Raw genomic sequence first — 19,503 nt, 5'->3', positions numbered from 1 at the left:
AAGTTGGTGGTTGGGATCGGGAGTTCCCTTGATAGAAACATCCAATAAGCACCAAAACAAAGCAATACGTCAATCTCCAACATGACGGTATGTGATTTATGGGAAAATTGTCTCTTGATTGTATTTGAGTTAAATTCCATATATATATATATATATATATATATATATATATATATATATATATATATATATATATATATATATATATATATATATATATATATATATATATATATACATATATACATACTAGGGCTGCACGATATTGGAAAAACATGCGATATGCGATATACTTGCTGAACATAGCGATATCGATATTATTGCGATATTTAACATGTACCTAAAGAAATTACATTTTTATTACCTAATGAAAGAAAAACATTTTTCATGTGGCAAAATAAGCAAACTTGATGTAATCTTAGTTAATTAATTGTAATTATGTCTTGATAATTTTCAACTATTGAATGGCGATGCACATTTTAGTTAGCATATGACTGGTCAAATTCATATAAAAAGCATAAAATTCCATATAAAACTTATTGCATGCTTTGCGATATGCATATTGCAAGGGCCAATATCGCGATATCGATATTTTTTCGATATATTGTGCAGCCCTAATACATACACATACATTACAGGCAATCTTGCCAAATATCATTTGATACCTTTCTAAATATTTTATTTTGGTTGAAAGCACAACATTATCTTCACATCACACCTCTATTATGTGTGTTTATAATTATTACTGTATACACAGCGTATGTAATGACCAGAATGCTGCTACAGTTACCCTAAATGTTGTAAAAATACATGTTGAGATTTGATAATTGTTTTCTCAATCCTTTAACTTTGTTCTTCTCCAGTCAGAGCAGATGAATAGACTTTTTTTTTTCCACCCCCATTTAGCACATTCCCTTGATAACAATGCATTGATGGGTACTTTGCTTCTGTGTGTGTGCATTTTGTATGTGTGTCGCACGGAGTGCGGCGCTTTGCAGAATTGGGTGCTGATGGCGAGTATGAGTGACTGATTGGGTTTTGATTGAGGCGTCCCTGCGACGATAAGAGATGGAGCGTGCCCGGGAAGCCCATTGACAGGCTGCTGATGAAGCCCAAGTCGAGGCAGAGGAGAAGGCAGTGAGAGAGAGGGAGACCAAATCGAGGGAGCTCGAGGAAATTAATAACAGGATAAGAATCAATTAAGTCAATTGACCCTACATGCATGTTTATAGACGAGCTGGTTGTGTTTTGTCTGCGTTTTTCCCTGAGAATCATACACCTGCCAAACAAAAGTCAATTGGCCAAAGCAATATGCAAGTCATGCATTTTCCATCTAAAAATGCAAATGTGCTGCTCCTGAGCAAGGCAAGCAAAGAAAGACTCCACAGACATTTCAGTCGAACGAAGACTATGTATTGCATCCAAAAAAGGGTGGATGACAGGTTTGGTTGATTGGTGGATGGTAGTTGTAGTGACCAATAGCTCAACGCCTGTTATGAGTTTTCTATTTTATCATCAAACTGCTAGGAAACTTTCACAATAACATGTCGCTCATTTGTCTAGTGCACCCAGTTAAACTTGGTCTCAATGAATCCCAGAAAAACAAACAAACAAACAAACAAACAAACAAACAAACAAACATGACCTTCAAACAGAATAGCCAACACCGAACAGCATCCATGAATTTAAATTTAAGATTAAAATGCGTGACAGCTTATATGACAATTGGACACACTGGTGGGTGTGATATATATATATATATATATATATATATATATATATATATATATATATATATATATATATATATATATATATATATATAAATTCATTTATTTTTTAATCACTCCATATTTTGCCACACAGTGCGATGACTGACCCCTTTGGTGAAAACTCGGGACTTTTTCAATTGCCCATTTGTCTAGTATATGAGGTTCAAATTAGGTGGCTATTGAGTGAATTCCCTTTGGAGGAGTTTGTCCAGGCACAACCCCTGGAAATGGCCCACCACGCAGCAAAACTGCATCTTTGAACCAAATTTCATACTATAGCTCCTGTGTTGATTTCCGTGCATCCTCTCATAATGAACATTGCGTGCAAAATTTTTCAGTGTGATAACAACTCCAAAATGGTGAATAAAGTACTGATTTTCAATCACATCTGTTTTATATACCCCTACACCAACACAGGTGATTGCACAGTCACTGAGTATATTCATAAGGGATATAACAATAACGGCAATATCGTGATATTGCGATATTAAAACTGCCGCAATATATCGTCATCGTGATGTCACGATATTAAAAGCAGCGCATCTGTTGAAAAGTCAGGTTGGTTTCCATTTGTGCAGTTCTAGCACCCTCTGGTTTTTTTTGTGCAGCAACCGGCTAGTTTTTTTTGTGCAGTTTAATTTTCACAAGGCATGTTTTGGCCCTTCTATGAATACAAACCGAGTCAATATGTGGATGAACTCAATGTATGCTTATATAAGTAAGTAAGTGCCTCGATATTAAATATTGGAGATTGTAGGTTGTTTATAAACATTGGTGTAATGTACAAAAGCACAATATATATGTGTATATATATATATATATATATATATTTTTTTTTTTTATTTTTAGTATAGTATGAGCTTTTTTTTTTCACAATATTGTGACCTTTTTTGTATCGCCAACCTCCCCACAATATTGTGATAATTATCGTATCGTGACCTTAATATTTTGATAAAATTGTATGGTGTTTTGATATCGTTACATCCCTAATATTCATTAGAAGTATAGTTCTACTAAAATGGGCTGTTTCTGCTTGGCTGCATGCTTTTAAAACTAGGTTAGTGGATCAGCAAGGGAGTGAAACAATAAGAGAGAGATGGTAAAAAAAAAAGAAGTAAGATTGAAGGTACAGTAGAATCATTTTCATTGTGCTCCCTGCTGTGAACCTCTTTATGCCACATGGATGAGTTTGAGTGAGTGTTTTTTTTCCTCCTTGTGTCTACAGTAAGAAAAAAAAAAAGACAAATCATCTTTTTCTAATGTTTCCCCTCTACCATAATTCCACCGACTCCCTATGATGAACTACATAATTGTCTCTCTTCAGTCTCCTGCCCTGGGTTGATTTAGGAGCCAAATGGCAGCCCATTAGCATGCGAGAGTGACTGCGAGGCCGGCGTTTTTTTTTTTTTTAGCGGCCCCGCGGAGAGAGGGCTTTCTCCGCACGTCTTCTATGATTCTCCATCGGCGTCGAGAGTGGAGCATCAAAGGCGACGACTAACTATCCTCGCCCTCTGTCTCCTTTTGGCCTCCGGGTCCACGGTGCAATTTGCTCTGACTGTCTTTCTTCCCGCTGTCTCTCACTTGGTCTTCTTGCCCGGCTCGTGACTGAGAGGAGGGTGGGTGACGAGGTCAAAACGAGTCTTCTGCTCTCTAAAGACGATTATGTCGCAATGTGTCGTTACTCAGGGGAGCGGCGGGCGGGTCCTGCGGGGGGACCCTATGGGCCACGTGTCTTACAACGGGGAGTGGCAGCGGCGCCTTGGAGCCTTCAGAAGCTGTGTACTCAATAAATTTGTCGGGAGAGTGAAATGTATACCTTGTCTTTGGTGCAAGAGAAAGTGGAGTTATTCGGTTTGTCTGATCAGGTGTGTTTGGGATTACTCATTTAGTACGAACTTAACACATTCATAGCCAGACCAGCAAAAAAAATATATGCATCATTTGACATCTTTTTCCGTCAATGGCAGTTATTGAGTGAAACATGGTAAAAAAATCAATGAAGCAATTATAAATTGTTGATATAATGTACAGCAGGGGTGTCCAAACTTTTTCCTCTGAGGGCCACATCCAGAAAAATGGAAAGCTGCATGGGCCACTTTGATTTTTTTTTTTTTTTTTTTAAAGTTATTTATTAAGACATTCATTGCCAGACCAGCAAAAAATGCATCATTTGATGTCTTTTTTCCGTCAATGGCAGTGAATGAGTTAAGAACTGTGAGGAGGCCTTTAGTGTAAACCAAGGAAATGGCGGATGGCCTATGAAGTCCTAGGTGACATGTAGTGCCTCAGTGGAGGTGGTGACTCATTTCTGGAAGTCCAGGAATTCCTTCTCAGACCATTGCTGTCTGACTTAGTCTTATCAGCCAAAGAAAATAATCACGTTATACCACAGTAATGAAATTGATGTGCTTAAAAGCACAAACCAAGCAGCCGGTAAACCAGAGAGACAACGGCAGATAGAGGATACTGTGGTGCCACCCACCTTGGTACACTAGGCCAAAGCAATTGTAACAACAATATCTTACAATTGAGACTTGGGCTGACAACATCTTAGTAGCATCAGAAGCTATGAGGTGAAACCATTTGTTAAGAGAAATTGGAGATATTTGGGCCTAAGATGAGCATTTGCTCCTAAGGACATAGTGTGCATCAAGTCATACCAATTCAGTGTTCTGGGCAACTGGGAAGCCTTCAAGTAGACCTAGTTCAGGTTTGATTGACAGAGTTTGGCCTTGGGATGTTCACAGTTTTTGGTGAATGGCCCAAGAAGGCAAACTCTGCTACCGCCAAACTTACTGGTTTTCATTGGATTGCTTTGTATGTAAGGAATAGAAATATGTTTTCAGGCCAATATATACCGTAATTATGACTTTGCTACTTTACACTGAGTCTCGGGTTACGTCACAATCGTAGGAATAGACATCTGTTCTGTATTTATGTTGCTTTATTCACTTATCACTCTCTACTCTTCAGTTTACATACTTTTTGGTATGATTGGAATTTTTACCGTTGTTTACTCACCGTGTTGTTTACTAACCGATTGGGACCAGAGAGAGGAAATTTCGGAAAGCAGCCTTGTACTAAATTTGAGGAAGGTACCGACCTGTTTTTTAAGTAAGTCTTGGTTATCACTTACTAAGCAAAAGTACTGAGATTTGGCTCCAAGAATATGTCTGGGGGCTTCTCCAAGGGAAGTTGAGTCGCCCTCCTTTATCTTTGTCCCCCCGACTTTTCTCTAAGCCCCCGTACTTCATATTCAGCAGCCCGGGGCTTGAGCCTATCTTGTCTCCTCCCTTTTTTCAATTAATTCTCTTAGAGCGGCGACACGCAATATACTTCAACGCGCTTCCTAAATGGAACTCGCGTATGTGCGGTGGCATTTGGCGCGAGGAGGGGGGTGGGAGGCTGCGGGGGCCCTTGTGCAAAACGAGCTAACAAGCCCGCCGTGCCGTGCGACGACCAAACGCAGCTGTTTGAGTCACAACACATCTAATACACATTTCATCACTTCTTAAACAAGCCATCAGCAAGTCTAATGCTCCGGGATGGAGAGCAGCGCTGTGATACATGTGCCTTCAAAGCTGTTTCTTAAACATCAGCACTTAGTACTCGCTCCCTCCAAGTACCCAACCGCACCCCACAACCCATACATTCAGGAAGCAGTGCTGATAAGTCACATTTACAATTTTTTGCCATTCAGATTTCTAAAACCAAGAGAGCTCCGATTGATGCTGCCCGTAGCAGGTGCCATCACTCGCAGAGTTCTAATTGACGCTACCCATAGATAGATAGATTCTGCCTTTGCAATGGCTGGCAGCTTATCCGAATGACAAATATGGCTACATGCGTATCACAGGTGGACAGCTCAGTTTTTGTCACATTTTTGAATGGAGCAAATGCAGACAGTGTCACTCAAGCGAGGCGGGTCGTATTCACCCCTGCGTGTCTGTCTCAGGGCTTAAGACTTACTCTCTCATGACATCTTACCATTTTAAACCTTATTTGGTTTGCAAAAGTGAAACTAAGCTCTCTCTGCTACCCCTCCTTTGGTTGAATTTTTGGACGGCAAAGCTCTCGACCGAGATAAGGAGGGGTATAACTTTTGGGGATTTCAAAAGGGATGTGTAAGGGAGGTCACCGGGGAGGAGATGGTAGCAACAGCCGCAAAGGGGTGGAGTTTTTTTTGGGAGAGTAGGCCAAGGCTGCAAAGATACTCCATGGAGTCAATCCGGAGAGATTTAAAGGGGAACTTCTCTGCTGTGACCAACAGGCCACAATCCCATGATGCCCGGGCGTCTCTGTGGCACTCATCCTCCCTTCGTCCCGCCATAGTCCTCAGAAAGTTGGTATGAGCTGATGGGAGGTGAAGATGTGAGAACAGACTGTCCATATATTATTGGCTTTCTTGGTTTTCACAGAGTGGAACACTCTTCGAGAAGTTGTGTGAAGGACATGAACACTTTTGTCCCAAATTCTCTCATCAAGACTTTTTTTTTTTTTTTTTTTTTTTTTTTTGTCTGGTTACCTTTTCTTTGGTTCAGGACCAATAAAACATTTTTCCCCCACAGCAAGGTGTCAGAAAATGCAGCGGAAACCAATCTTGGGTCGTGTAGTTTGAACAGAAATTGTATGTTTGCAGGACAATTCCGGCGGGCAATAGAGCTACTTGTTCTAAACACATTTTCATTGCTTCTTTAGCTGTACAGATTTTCCAGTGAACAGTAACTTTTCTTCAGACAGCGGAAACGCATCAAAGAAACACAAGTCTTGTCGCATATGTACTGTATCCGACATCTGAACCATGTTCCTCAGAACTGTACAGTAAATATTAACCACTACGTTGCAGGGCTGGCTATATTTCTGGGAAATTTATTTCTAGAAATATCCCCACAAATAACCCCCATTTCTGCCAGAAATAACCCCTGGCACTGCTCTTGTCACAAGGACCTTTTTTTTTTTTTGAGTTTCTCACGATTGCTGGGGCCAGAGATAAACGACAGACCTGCGCCCATCGGCGGACTGACGGATGAGCGCGGCCGGGCTGTTTAAATGTGTCTCAGCAAACACTGTTAGGCCCGTGTAAACAGCACTCCATTGATTAGCCACTATTCATGATCAGCACGTCTCGGGCTGCACTGGATTAGTCAACATACCGACCCCTCCCTCATGTTTGTGCCGGCCCGACCAACTTCAATGCCAAGGCCTCATCGGAACGCAGATCACGCCCGAGGGCGAAGGGGAACTTGAGGTGCTCGTGCAGAAATATCGAACCGTCAAACTCGGGGAGCGGCATCCGTAAGCCTCTCCGCAAACTAGTTTAACAAGTTTGCCATGATGCAACGCTGTTTATCTACTCTGACAAGTGTGACAGGGTGTCACACCATGAGTGCAGACCTGGTGTTGCTAATAGCCTCTCGGACTACACCGACTGGCTAGTCAGTGGCTACAGGAAAACGGTGTCCAAGAGTGACAACCATAGGGATGGAGAATGAGGGGTGTCCACGCATGTACTGCGGCTTCATTGTGGCACCCCATTTTCGCTATTACACTTGTATACATCCCCCTCAAGCTCCCAACACCAACACCACCTCCTTTTGCATGGTAATTATTTTCCAGCCCAAAGGTAGCTGCAGGCAACGCCAGCCACTGCGTCAGGGCCCAGCGCATTAGCTGGCCGCTGCATTATTTATTTGTGCACGAGCAGCCGGATGGATACCCCAAATCCACCGAGACTTGGGGCAAAGGGAGGGGGGCTGCAGGTCTCCTCTCAATGTCATTGTTCAAGGCAGTTGTGGCACCCCCTGAACGACTCACCGGCGAGTGGCTCAAGGGCAAAACGGCATGAGACACTTTGCGTAGGAGTCCTCGTTAGGTGCGAAATGTATCCTGAAAAGCGGGTCAGAGGTCTGGGTCCTCACTTATGCAAGAAGCAACCGTTAAGGGTCTGCAGGACACTGCCGAGTGCCAGGTAAACTGGAGGGTCATGAAGTTCAAATTGCCTTCAGGCTCTCGATGTACTTGACGGCCATATGGAGAACAGTCCACCCTTGGGTGCTACGGGTAAAACAGGCATTTACCTCCGTCCCATCTTGTATATCAATAAAGGGTCATTCCACCCAAATACTAGTGGGCTAGGCTAGGTCAAAACATGTCAGGCCCGCACAGAGAGACAACGCGACATGGCTCAGCGATTGTGACGTTTGGGGAGCTAATACCCTAGTGTGCCCCCGCCTCCACCCCCCGACATGTTCTGTCCGACATGAAACCACCCTGACCTGTCAGCCCCGCACCATCGCATGGTAGCGCCTGCGATGACAGCCCGACCAGTGTCCCTGTCACGGCTTCTCATCCACACGAGCCCACCATGTGCGTGTCGGCTACAGCATTAACTCCCGTCGGCGCTCCCCCTAGCATCTTGCCCCACCCATCCTCACTCCCCTTGTTCCTCGCCGTGTCCCCGCTTGCCAGCCGGCTCGTCCGCATGAGATGCTCAGATGGCCTCGTGACATGACAGCGACATGGTATCGATGCTCGGCGGAGCACCTGCAAGGCCGAACACGTCAGGCTGGCTCTGTAATGGAAAAAGATCCACAGAACTCTGCTTTTCCAAGACAGATTTAATTTTAGTTTCTCAATGTTTTATAAAGACACCACGTACAAAAATCCTCAAGGTTCAAAATGCCAAGGCTTTAATATTGGTCACCTTCCAACTACCGGCTGCAGTCTTGGCGGCTCAAAGCTAGATAGCCGTTAGGTATTGTACTCAAAAACAGATTGCAGATGTATTTGGTTCATGTTCAGGTTGTGTGTTTGTAACAGTGCTTGGTTTTGCACATTTCTTAGGGTGCTTATTAGAAAGGGCCAGGCATTGCTTGTCCAAAGCTTTATTGTGATTGTCATTGTCAGAATGCCTACTTGAGCATGCTGCAATCCAGATTTCGATGTGAATTTGTAGTTCAGAAGCACCATATCGGCTATGGAAGACAAAGGCAATTAAAATGTTTAAATGTCACCAAATGACAAAACAATATGAAAAGATGACAGAGGAGGAAACAAGCGTCAGTGATAGAGACAGTTCCACTTTGCCCTGACACTCTCTCCTAATGGGAACCGATGCCACCGGAGCGATCCGGACGGACGATGGGACGGCCCGAGCGCCACATCGCAGGCGTCCAACCTACCAATTATTTTTCTGGCTCATTTTCTCTGGTCCCGCTTGCTCTCTCGCAGTTAGGCAGGATGGAGGATGGCAGACGAAAATGTGGCGGAACACTGAAATATCTACTTGAGGGAGCTTTTGATCCAACTGGACAGCTGTCTGTCACATGCGACGTGGTTCCACCCCCAAGAGCATTAAAATGCGCACACATATATATTTAAACTGCACGTTTTCTGTATGTCATGTGGAAGATGCACACAAGTACTGTATGTCACAACACAAACACTGTCAACATGCCTACTACTGTTGTGGTGTGTTATTTACACATGCTACATAATGCATGTGAGCCAACAACAGTCTTCTTTAATAAAACAACAACAACAAATGTGTTATTAAATAATAATCAGGAGGTCAACAGTCAGTCTTGCTTCCCTCAAATTCCCTTTTGTTTTATAATTGAGAAATTTCAAATACCGTATTTTCCTCACTATAAGGCGCACCGCATTATAAGGTGCACCTTCAATGAATGACATATTTTAAAACTGTTTCCATATATAAGGCGCTACAGTAGAGGCTGGGGTTACGTTATGCATCCATTAGATGGTGCTGCGCTAAAGGGAATGTCAACAAAACAGTCAGATAGGTCAGTCAAACTTTATTAATAGATTACAAACCAGCTTTCTGACAACTCCATTCACTCCCAAAATGAATAAACAGCTGTTTTATTAATTTCTCTGAGGTAAAGTAGTAGTATTAGCCAGCGATCAAAGATGGCGGGATCTTCTGCCGATCGTGCAGGGTCACCGATACCGTATTGACAGCGAGACCTGTTGCGGCTCAATATTAATCCATATATAAGGCGCACTGGATTATAAGGCGCATGGTCAATTTCTGAAAAAATTGAAGGCTTTTAGGTGTGCCTTATAGTGCGGAAAATACGGTAGTGGTCATGAAGAGTTTTCTCGACGTTTTCTCTCTTTGTGGCAATCCACTTCTCGACAATCGTGTCATGTTTTTGTGGTTCAGTAAAATCTCAGAACCTCAGAACTGTGATGCCAATTTCACAAAATTACCTTTAAAAAAATGAATGTCGTAAAGATGAGGTGATGTTGAACAAATCCACTGGATGTACGCCTCGCTAGGTTGTTGTACTGCTATGAAAATATTCAATGGCAACGATACAATAATTACATGCCGTTCAGGTTACTCGATACTCGTGTCAATCACATCACAAACAAGTCACTCAACATTGGTTCCGCGGCGTCATTCCTCGACAAATGACAGTCTATAATTTTCCCTCAAATGAACACTGTCATACGTGTTATTCACTCATCCTGTTGCTTCGGCGCCATTCGCGCCTCGCCGATCACCGCCGTAGCTCTTAGACAAGCTGTTGTCTGTCAATTTAAATCAAGCAGTGAAGTCGAAAGAACTTTCCTGCAAAAGCTCCTATTACGCTTTTATTCTACTTCCTCAGCAGTTAGTGCAAAAAGAAGTAAATACGTAGGCAAACTGTAATGAGTCTCATTGTAGCACATCTTTTCTTCTTCTGCGCATTGCCCAAAGGGAAACGCCCGGCGCCTTCATGTGCAGCTTCAGCACTTTGTTTTGCTCTTAGGTGTGGGAAAAAAAAGATAATAGAAATGAACGATACTCTAGTTTTAGCCATTTTGTGCGTCAAAATCAAAGCCCAGTTAGATGACAACCTCGCTAACCACTATGCTAACTGCCCACGAGTCTCAGTCCTGAGAGCCTTTACTGCACGCGTGCATTCTCTCCAGCAGTCGTCGCTCCCCTTTTCTTCCCTTTAATTACAGTAAGTACAGCGGACCCCCCCCGGGCTTGTTTGAACAGATCAACCTAGCGGAGGAACCAAGAAAATGCTAATTAGCCTGCTAATGTTGCTGACCGCGCTGGTTCCCCCCTCAGCACTGCTGAGTTGTATTGACAAAAAAAAAAAAAGGAGGCTGGGAGGGTGGACAATGGGAATCTGTATTCATATGACGAGCTCAGTCAGTGTGTGCAAAACTGTGCAAAAGTCTTAGGCCGCAACTAGCTTGGTTTTAATGAGCAGTATTCACAGTATACAAATGGACTCAAAAAACGTGTGCAAATGGGACACAGAAATCCTTGTTGAAGGTCTGGCCTCTACTCAGTGGCTTTGCAGTTTTTATCATTTTTATGGCATTGCACAGTTGTTAGTTTTACTAGCATTGTGAGCTACAAAAAAAAAATGCTAATTTTGCTCATGAACATAACTGAAAAAAACTATGGATGGTGGCTGAGGTGCACTGAACACTATTTGTCGACTGGCAGGTTGGTTGGTTTGGACGGCGTGGTGGCACGTACAGAAGCAAACTTCCCAATGATCTGAGCAAGATCAACAACCCCGTGTGTTGAAAAAATATCAATGACATCATTACATTTTCATCACATTATACTACTTCATACTACTTTATTATACTTGCTAATTAGGGGTGGAAGAAAAAATTGATATCGCAATATATTGTTGCGCTCTCTGTTGCAATAAATTATCGATACACTGACGGTAGATATCTATATAATGTGTCCAGTTGTGCAGTGTTATGTTACAAATGTTTATGCACTTTAATTTGTCTCACTTTACAATGTTTACACTTAAAAGGCTCAAAGGCAGTGAGGCTTTGTACTTTGTACATTGTACAAAATTTTGGCATTCAATAAATGCATAATTAGACATTTTCCTTTTTTATGGGCATTTGTTGGCTTTTCAGTCACATATCGTGATATAGTGCTAATTTCTTTTGGACAATAAATCAAAAATCGTAGATATCGTGTATCGTGATATTATCGATATCGTGAGCCAAATATCGTCAAAGTATCGAATCGTGGTTTACCCGTATCGTCCCACCCCTATTGCTTATACTGCTTTATAAATATACTACTTTATATTACTTTCATCACATAATAGTCAACAAAAAAATTCTACAACCCCTAATACAAGCCAAAAAGAACATTTTCCCATATGCCCCCCTTTAAAATGAACTGAAAAGGTGCTATTGTTTAAAGCGCATAATGTAATTTTTTTTTGTCGGGCCTGACTGATGAATTGGCGGACTGATATTGGCGCTATTAAAATTAGCGAAAATTGGCTAATCTTAAAATCCATCCATCCATTTTCTGAACCGGTTGCTCCTCACAAGGGTCACGGGGGTGCTGGTGCTATCCCAGCTGGCTATGGACAGTAGGCCGGGTACACCCTGAACTAGTTGCCAGCCAATCGCAGGGCACACAGAGACGAACAACCAACCATACACTCACAAGCACACCTAGGGACAATTCAGAGTTTTCAATTAACCTGCCATGCATGTCTTTGGAATGTGGGAGGAGACCGGAGTACCCATGCAGGCACGGGGAAAACATGCAAACTCCACCCAGGAAAGCCGAAGCCTGGACTCGATCTTGCATCCTCAGTCCAATTTTTGATATATTTTTTAATTTCTTTTTTTTGTATTTTTTGTCCATATTGACACGTTACAACATACGACCGAGATAATGAAAAACACCACTTTTTTTTACTTTTTTTTAAATTTATTTTTCCCACTTAAGTTATACAAATACTAAACAACGAAATATTGTAAAACAGTAAAATGTTATGCCTGTAATGAATTTCTTTGTTGTCGGTAATCCAAATTTTATTTAGTCAAAATTCGTCAAAAAGGAAAAAAAAAAATCCATATCAGTTGGGCCTTAACTTTTTGCATTATTTCCTTCTAAATCCAAGCAGAAGCGTGTTATTAGATCCAGTACAACTTCGGGTGCTCAACTGGAGTGCAAGGCAGAAGGCTTGTAATACATTCCATGTTGGGGTGTGTGTGTGCGTGTGTGCGTGCGTGTGACTGGGAATCGGGATCAATACTATTGACCTGTTTACTTTGGTGCTAGTTTACCACTTGAAACATTAAAAGCAGACTATTAGTAATTCTTTGGTCCTGCTTTTCCCTGATTGGCCGGCCTGGAATGGTTGGGGGGGGTTAAGGACGGTGGTCTGGGGGCGAGGGGGGTTGGCGGGGGTCAAAAAATAAAACAGACAGTATGTATTTCTATATAGAATTGGTAGTCGAAGTGTAATCCTCTTGACTCCTTGCTATCTGCTTTTGCCAGCGCCTCGCCGCTCGCCTCACACTCGATGTGGTCACTCAAGCCTATCGGGGGGGCCGCGGGGCATTGTGGGGGCCGAGCTGCGCCGCCCTCACCCTCGACCCTCGGGCGCTTTTGTGTTTGCGGCCCCCCAACACCCTCCCTCCCCTTCCAGTCCTGTATTTCTTAAAATGCTTCATGTTACCACTTTTTTTTTTTTTTTTTTTAAAGTTGTTTGTCCATCGATTTCTCATCCCTTGACTACTCGCCGCCCTCCCACCTCCTTTTGCGGGGAGAAGCGGGGGGTCCGTCATGTTGTTGTTGTGGTTGATGCATGCTGATTTATTTACTTATTTCAAGTTATTTGTGGCAGGTAACGTCTATTACAGAATCTACCTTGTACCATACTGGAGCATCTCGACGCTCCATTTGCTCCCCGCCGGTGTATTTTTTATTTATTTATTTTTTAATTCCCCCTGATGTCGGCGGGCTGCAGTAATGTCTCCCAAGCCCACCTGAGGAGGTGATTGACACGTGGCCCCTCTGCTGTGGAGGCCACTCACCCCCCCCCCCCTCTCCACACACACACCTTCCTCCATGTTTTCAGCAGACCTCTCGCAAAAAAAAAATGATGCCTGCATGGTTAAGTGTGAAGTAAGGGCAAAGGGGACGATTCGGGGGGCACTGTGTGTGTATGCGTTAGTCGGCGAGTCTGATGAAATCTCCCGGGGAGGTGGTCTACCCAACCACCCCCCCTCCCCCATACACACACCTCACTCTTACATTTCCAAACACTCCACTGTTTCTCTTCCTTTTCCTCGCTCTCCTACACTGTGTCCCTGCTGGCTTATGCATTAGTATTCATAGTGGTTGGACTCTGTTTGGGAAGGGAAGGGGCAGGGGGGATCAGGGGAGTAGTTGTGGGGGTCCCCTTTGCCAGCTGCTATAGCGGGATTGGCTGTATAATGGCAGCGGACGCTCAGACAAACAGGAAATGCTCGGAAACGCACACAAAAAGAAAGACCAGCCGTGAGAATTAGGGAGCAATTAATCTGTTGGGAAAAAGCGACAAGAATGACATTCACTAAGCGCCAAGACCTCTGCCAAGGCCCGCCGAGCCCCCGGTTTGGATCGGCACCAAATGGTGCACCCTCATAGATCCCGGCTGGCTGATTAATGGCTGTGTTTTGTTATTAAGATTGATGTAAGTCACTTAGGAATTAGGATGTTTTTTCTACCACCAACATAAGCTTTCATGTTACAAGAGCGCTTCAGTATTGTTTGCATTTTTCTCTAAAATTATTGGTTAAAAATATTATTATTATTATTATTATTTTTTAAATTATATCACATGAAGTAATTTATTTTCCATATTAGTATCATTGGCATATTGAATTGCAGTTCATTTAACATTTTTGAACTTGAAATTGGTTTGCAGGGGATTAAATATAGATTTATATCCAGAAAACTAAAATAAACGACTATAGTGATCACTGGATCACAATGGATCATTTTTACAAGTCTCGTCTTTTACCTTCACTGAAGAATTGTGATAATGAATGGAAGAGAGGTGAGGAGGGGAGAGCAAGTAGCAAATAGCAATTTTAATACTTTGCTCAGGTTGTTACCTGAATTTTGCCACTTTTTTTTAATTTTATTTTTTATTTGTATCAAGTGGCTGTAACTCAGAACTCTGTAAAAACAGCTGAGCACATTCCACTATACAAGCTTTTAATAACTCAAGGCATTGACAACTCTTTAGGTCTGCTCGGCAAAATGTGGGAAAACGTTTTGGCAACATTATCGTAACACATCCTGTCAAAAGTCAGGCCTTCAAATTAAAAGCACACCAATAATTCAAATTTCACCAGAGTTTCAAACTATTTTGTGCTTGATATTAAGGTTTCACTCTATAATAATAATAATAATAATAATAATAATCATTATTATTATTATTATTATTATTATTATTATTATTATTATTATTATTATTATTATTATTATTATTATTATTATTGCTAGTAGTAGTACCTGTGTAGTATTTATTTATTGTTCTTGGCAGCATGCACGACAGGTCAAGGGTTCAACTTCCGCAAGAGGCGGACAAGTCTGAGTCTCTAATGAATGTAAGGAGCATGTTTATGGAATTTTCTGAGAAAATGGATGGGGATAACACGCAAACTCCACACAGAAAGGCACACAGAGCATGATGAACCTCAAAACGGAGTTTTTATTTTTATTTACTATACATTTGATTTGTCTTTATACTATTGTCAACTGCTACACCACTACTTTAATAAACAAATATGACAGGTAGTTGTGTGAAAATGTTACGAAAATTACACCCGCACTGTTAATAAAAAAATCTAATAATATTTCATAATTATTATTATTATTGAAATTAGTCAACCAGCATTATTGAGATTTTCTTTCATATCGGATGCTCTCGGATTCATTCAAATACCGTCAAACGTAACATAATCCAAGTGCTAGTCTGTTTTTGATAGTCAAGTGTCAGTGTTGTCATTGGATCCTTCCAGAAGGGGACAGTAGAGAGCAGGGAGACACCTCCCTCCACTTTATTGAAGAGGAGGAGGACTGGGGGGGTGAAAGAATGTCCTCACCTCACAAGAACAGGAGAAGGACTGGAGGTTGCTTGTTTTGCGTAATGAGCAAGATGTCAATCATCGCTTCAAATTTGGGAACGGCGCACTTTGTACACTAATCCAGAGGTCGGGTGACGCGCCACCCCCGCCTTAATCATGCAGATGAACCTGACCTTGGCCGGCCTTGGTGCTCGGCTGACCCCCCTCCCATCCCCGTTTGCCCAACCACCCCCCTGGCCGACCTCGCTTTGCATCTCTGATTGTGTTAGGGCGCGTTTCCCTATCATCAGCAGACGGCGGACACTCTGCAAGCGCCTTTAAAAAGATTTTTTTTTTAATAATCAACATTATTCAGATAAAGGTGAATATACGGTGATGTGAATAACACCAGTGGGCTGAAACACGAAGGGTCCTTGGCATTATTACAATGATGTGTGTTTAGCCATGAAGAGCCTGCTTCATTGGAGGGGCGCATTCCTAAATTAAGAGGCTGACCTTCAACAAGCGCCCCCTCTTTGTTCATTAGCCACGTGCTGCTTATCTCCAAAATAACACACGAGGCGAGGGCAAGATGAGGCCACAGTCATTGATGCAACACGAGGATCTTGCTGTTTTGTTTTGTTTTTTTCCCCCGCCACTTGTTCAGCAACTTCTCCGCAAATTATTTCAATGTCCTCAGCTGACGCGACAACTTTGATGGACTTCTTCTGCTTCCATATAATATCTATCGTCGAAATGTTCTCCAAGCTTTTTATTCAGTGGACATCATCTGCTTCTTCTTCTCAGTACTCGTTTTCTTAGGAGCAATTAGCAAACTGAAAGTGGGCAAAATGGAAACACAACAAACTTCGAGGCAAATGCGTCAGCTGATGGTGGCTGGGTGGCGTGGATTTTGGTGCTGCCATCTAGTGGCAGACTGTCTGAAGCTAAATCAAGTCACATTTTTCAAATTTTGCAACACAAAAAAAAAATCAGAAGCTAATGCTAAAGCTAATAAAAGTATTGGAACGACAAGTTCAATACATTTGTTTTTATTATATATTGAAGACATTTACATTTCAGATCAACAAGTCAATGACTCAAAACCCATTGCCAACGAAACAAGGGCCTTCATCTCAATCACCTGACCTTAACCCCAAAGATCATGCATTATACCTTCTGAAGAAGAAGAGTGAAGGACGAAACCCCCAGAAAAAAACAGGAACTGACAGAGAATACAGTAAAGGCCTGTAAAAGCATTTCAGATGAAGAATGCAACAGTCTGGTGGCATGATGCGGTTATTGCAAGTAAGCGTTATAGAACGCTAAATATTAAATGTTATTCACGTTAAGTTCGTTTAATAATGCCTGTTCCAATACATTTGCTCAGTTGATAGTGGCTTCAAACAAAAAGTACTCTGTACTGTTTTGTTGCACACGTTTAGATGTAAATACCATGAAATCAAATCTGTATTTCTGAGCCTTTGTCTCATATTCACCTTTGATCTGAACCCTAAATGTCTTCACTATACAACAAAAACAAAAGGAATCGACCTTGCCGTAACACTTCATGCAACTCTCCTTAACTTACTTACCTGCTGCTTGAAATGAGAGGATCTTCACCCAGCCTGCTTGGCAAATCATGGGCATAAAAACTGTGGGGACATTGTAATGTAAATTAGCTATGTGATGTCGTTATTCAGAAAATTTACAATTTACTTGGCTCTTTAATTTTGCACTTGATGGGTGGGCAAAGCACTCCAGAGACCCAACTATTTGTATAAGCCATTAAAAAGTCCGTTTTACATTTATTTATATTCACCTTAATCTGTCAATGCTAATGTAACTGACTCCGAGCCAATTCTCTTTCCAGGTTCCATTGGATCAACTGCCTTTTTCCGAAGACTTTTATGGAGTCTCCATCTCAAGTGTGACGGTAAGTCCTGCACACTGACTGCTCCAATATGCTTCAAGTAAGCTTGTAACCGGGTAAATTTCGGTCGTAAGCAGCCAAGGTGTATTCGAACGCTGATACGACGGCTCGGTAGAGAATGAGGAGGCTGGTTGGATGGAAAGGGGGTTGGGGGTTGGGTTTGGGGGGGGGGGGGGGGGGGGTTAAATAGAAGAAAAAAAAAGAGAGAGAGGGCGAGCAGACACAGGCCATGGTCGATAGTGTCAAAAGCGGATGACAGATCTTAAAGAATGAATATTGATCTTTTTTGGGGGGTGGGGGGTGGTGCCTCTTTACTCAGGCGACCTGCAGGAGGTCAGCCGGCGTAATTAGACCCGTGGATGTCTGACTTTGGTCTGAGGATGGGAGGCATGATACTATCCGGGTCTGGTGGTCCTGGCCAAACACTTTGTGCATTCAAATGTTCATTTTTGCTATTGTACGTTTTGAGTAGTTAGAGATGATTTCATATCTCAAATCTTATTTTATTTTTTTAGGTTTTCTAGGACAGATATATGCCCTGTCCAGTTTTATTAATTTCAATTTTGTCTAATAGCATGTCATTGAATAGATAAACCAAATTCGGGTTTTATGGAAAGAATTTTAATTTTACTTTTGGATTAATTGTGGCTCCTCGTCTTGCTACTGTTGACTGAAGTTGTAAAAGGTGTACAACAAATAGATGTAGAAATCAAAATTAGCTCTTTTTCTGATTATTCATCATGTAAGCTAGGTTTGTTAGCTATAGCTGCTATATCGTGCTAGTTGGCTACTGAGTATGGCTAACTAGCACAACATGCACATTCAGTATGCTGATACAAACAAATAGAAAATATACTTTTATAGATACTTTTTTAACGAGGTTTTTAATTAAACAAAACTCCCACTCACCAAATAATTATTAGGATTTTGAGAGATAGAGAAAAGTGCTGATCCAGCATGTGCAATGTGTGCAGATACAGTTTAGATATAATTTTACACAGTGCCACAAAATCATTGAAACTATAATTCATAGTTTGTTAAAAAAATAATAATAATAAATAAAATTATGTATTTTTTCAATGAATAGTATTGAAATCCTGCTGTTTTTATTCTCTGTTTCGAGATTCCCCTAAACCCTCCAAACATTTCTGTGGAAACAGATGTGGTGTGGACACACAGTTCTCTGGACTGATAACTCCCCCAAGGTGGCTTTTTCCCTGCTCCAACGCAGCTGTTTCCAATCAACAGGATTGTTATCAGGCTTACGCAGAGCTTGCTGATGAGCTAATCATATATCAGCTGGGTTGGAGAAGGGAAACCTCCAAAAACTGCAGGACTCTGGCCCTCGAGGAACGAGTTTGCTCATCCCTGTCCCACGTAAACATCATTCGGACTGTCTCACAAAAATGCACATATACATGACTTGAGTTCTTTTCCTGTTTCGAGAGTCCAAAGGGTGCACGTGTCTGTGCAAATGAAGTTCTCTATTCTTTTTCAAGTTCCCTCCTAAACACTGTTATCTATGGTCCATGCCTATGATGGCATGGCTCAGTGGTAGAGTGGTTGTCTCCCAACCTAGAGGTGATGGGTTCGATCCTTGACCAAAGTGACATGTTGAAGTGTTACTGAAATGCCGGTTACTCCGGATTCTGTGCCATCAGGTGAATGCAAAGTCAGCGTGAAGTTCTTTGAATGCCTTAACAAGTGGAAAAGGGCTATACAAGTTGAAGACCTACACCATATTAAAAAAAAAAAAAGGATCAGATTTCAATTTTGTGCACGTGTATGTTGAACCATTTTAGGAAACATTTGTTTGTTGGGTATTTGTAATAGTGTCAAATTGAGTGAAATCTGAGAGAAATAGTATGTATGAAAGGACTACAATGGTAGGCTCCCTACTGTACATTTACATGTATTTTGTGTCGCTGTAAAAGA

General features: G+C 41.9%; 1 long non-coding RNA gene across 1 annotated transcript in view; it reads left to right on the top strand.

Annotated features, from left to right (window-relative positions):
* Positions 1-19,503, top strand: part of LOC144021765 (uncharacterized) — a 235,404-nt gene that overhangs the window by 122,563 nt on the left and 93,338 nt on the right. The window contains exon 4 of the long non-coding RNA XR_013284174.1: positions 17,509-17,571. This is a non-coding gene — a long non-coding RNA (uncharacterized LOC144021765). The remainder of the gene's footprint in view (positions 1-17,508; positions 17,572-19,503) is intronic.

Source organism: Festucalex cinctus, chromosome 7 (genome assembly GCF_051991245.1).
Source record: "Festucalex cinctus isolate MCC-2025b chromosome 7, RoL_Fcin_1.0, whole genome shotgun sequence".
Taxonomy (NCBI): domain Eukaryota; kingdom Metazoa; phylum Chordata; class Actinopteri; order Syngnathiformes; family Syngnathidae; genus Festucalex; species Festucalex cinctus.
The sequence above is the reverse complement of the archived record's forward strand: the minus strand, read 5'-3'. Positions and strand labels throughout refer to the sequence as shown.